This window comes from Pteropus vampyrus, unplaced genomic scaffold (genome assembly GCF_000151845.1).
Source record: "Pteropus vampyrus isolate Shadow unplaced genomic scaffold, Pvam_2.0 Scaffold27, whole genome shotgun sequence".
Taxonomy (NCBI): domain Eukaryota; kingdom Metazoa; phylum Chordata; class Mammalia; order Chiroptera; family Pteropodidae; genus Pteropus; species Pteropus vampyrus.
The window spans coordinates 2,808,904-2,811,926 of NW_011888808.1; positions in this window are offsets into that span (position 1 = coordinate 2,808,904).

Below are 3,023 nucleotides of genomic sequence, written 5' to 3' on the forward strand. Positions count from 1 at the left end.
CATGCTCGCTCTTCTCTTCTCTTTCCTTTATGATTCAAGTCCTCATCTTTGGTTTCTATTTATTCTCTAAGACCAGTTTGATACCGTTCTCTAAATAAAGACCTCCTATGTAGAAAAAATTCCCTTAGAAAAAAAATCAATGTTCTGAATATATTTTCCCTTTTGTTATACTGTCAGTCTCTTGTAACCATAAAGTAGTACTTTATACGTTAAAATTCTCAATACTCCTAACACAAAATTATATGCATCGTAGGTAATAAATAGGAATATGAAATTTCAGTAAACTATAAAGTGTGGAAGGAGAATGCTTCTTATTGAAATGTGAACGAAGAATGTTTTTGTGATATTCAAATTTCCCAAATCTTGATTAATTACATAATCATCTGCTAGTAATATTGTTTGCTTTCTTAATCATAAAAGAGCATGTAGTTATTCAAAAGATCTTAATATTGTTTTTTTATAACTCAGTGAATTATACAATTGACTTTTCTGAATATAAGTTTATTTAATTATCTGCACACACATTCACACACATTAGTTAGGAAATTCACAGAACATTAGGCATAAGGTAGAATTTTTAAAAAGTTTAATTTCAGAATATACATTTAACTTTGTTTAAATCATGTGCTACTTTGTACTTGACTTAAAATTTTTATCAAACAGAAAGAGTACGTCTTTATACTATCATAATGTTTGCTTTTTTCCTAGGAGGCCTGTTTTTTGTCCTGAAAATGAAATATTTAGTCAAAAACATACAGCCTCTAACAGAAAACATAATATAACAAGGATTATCAATATAATCCATTCCGGTAAATAACCCACAAAAGAGGCTTCCCATTCCAGAAGGTAGTCAGGAACAGATCCTCTAATGCAAGGGTTCCCACTCCCCTTGCCATGGACCTGTGCCAGTCAGTGGTCTATTAGGAACTGGCCGCATAGCAGGAGGTGAACGACAGGCTAGCAAGCAAAAAATCATCTGCATTTGCAGCTGCTTCCTAGCACTAGCATCACCGCCTCAGCTACACCTCAGATCATTAGGCATTAGATTTTCGTAGGAGCACCGGTCCCTGGTGCCAAAAAGGTTGGGAACCGCTGGTCTAATGGGCCTTTTTTTCTCACACCCTGTAGCTAAGTGGCCTTCTGCATGATTTTATTTATCTGAGTCTCAACTTCCTCAGAGATGTTAATATAGATATAACACATTATATTAGCTATTGCATAGATCCCTCCTTTTTTGCCAGCACGCAATTCTATGGTCTAAGGACTCACATGCAGAGGACTCAAAGATGGTTGCTGGAGTCTTAGACCTTGAGCAGTAGAATGAACCAAACAGGTGACTGTACAGGTTAAATTCCATAATATCAGATATTTAATAAGAGATATGTCTACAAAAACAAAAGAAAAACATGGGTTAATGATCAGAACAAATTATCAACCAGCTTCTGAGCTTGTAAGGCTATCAGTCAAGATTTCTAGATGTAAAGTAGAAGTGCCTTTTGTAGTTTGTAATGTCTCTGATGATGTCACCAAGTGCTAAGGTGAACTCTGTGTGGCTTACATAACATCAGTAACTGAGATTGTTTAAGCATGAGCTGTTGTGGTGATTTTCTGAATTTTATATCAAGTTGTCCATCTTAAGCTCGCATGGCTTTGGGAAAAGGCAGTTTTAGTTCTCAATGATTCCTAGTAAGAGGATGGGAAAAAAACTGGAAACATGTTTGGAGAGTCAGAGGCAGACATCAGAGGAAACTAGAAGAATTCAGAATCCAATCTAGTTTACAAGTAGAAAACAAAACAAAACCCAAAAGACAATGAACAGCACTAGAACCTAAAGTCCACAAAAGTATATTAAAATTTCTATTGAAATATTATTTTACGAAAGATACCAAATTAAGATTAATTTATTTGCAGAATAAGTCTAGTTTTAATAAGCTTGGCCTGAATATTTATATAAGTTCAGCAAGAATATTAATTAACCATATAGTCATAAACCTGCTTTGCTGGAATTTTTCATAAGGAATCTTCAAATTAAACTTAAGAGGTTTCTCAAGGCCAGAAGAGTCAAGGCAAAGACTTGCCATGAGACGATGCCTGCAATACCTATAGGTTTGGAGTTCCTCTCTTTTTAAGGTCCCTTAAATATCTTTTGGTTCTTGCAGTTGTCAAGAAGTGACATTCTTTACTCTCATGTTAAGTCAAACTTAATTCCTTAAAGCTATCTGCTCATATCCAAGTCTATGTATTTCTCTCTCAAACATGGCATTTCAGGCAAAGACTTGTTTCTAATCATGTCCTGCTATAAAGAGAATAGATTTGTATTGATCATATGCAAGTAATCACATTGCTATGAAAATAAAAATATTAAGAGTTTCTAAATTTTGGAGGGATTAAGTAGGGAAAAAATATTTCAATTCTGTTTACAATGGTATAATTTACCAAATTGCTAAGTCATTGGTAGCTTAAAAAGAAACTATACAATTCATAGAGGAAAACAGGTACTAAATTATAGACCTTGGTTTTAGAGATAATTTTATAAATTTGACCTCAAAGTCATAGAAAGTTAAAGCAAAAGTAAATGAATAAAATTATATCAAACTAAAAAGCTTCTGCACAGCAAAAGAAACCATCAACAAAACAAAGAGGTAGCCAACTGAATGGGAGAAGATATTTGCAAACAATGCCTCTAATAAGGGGCTAATGTCTAAAATATATAAAAACTCGTACAACTAAATAACAAAAAAATCTTAATTTAATTAAAAAAATAAGCAGAGGATCTGAACAGACACTTCTCCCAGGAAGACATACGAATGGCCAACAGATATATGAAAAGATGCTCGACTTCACTAGCTATTAGGAAAATGCAAAACCACAATGAGATACCACCTCGCACATGTTAGAATGACTATCATCAACAAGACAGTTAATAACAAGTGCTGGAGAGAATGTGGGGAAAAAAGAACCCCATACACTGCTGGTGGGAATGAAAATTAATACAGCCCCTATGGAAAACAGTATGGAGGTTC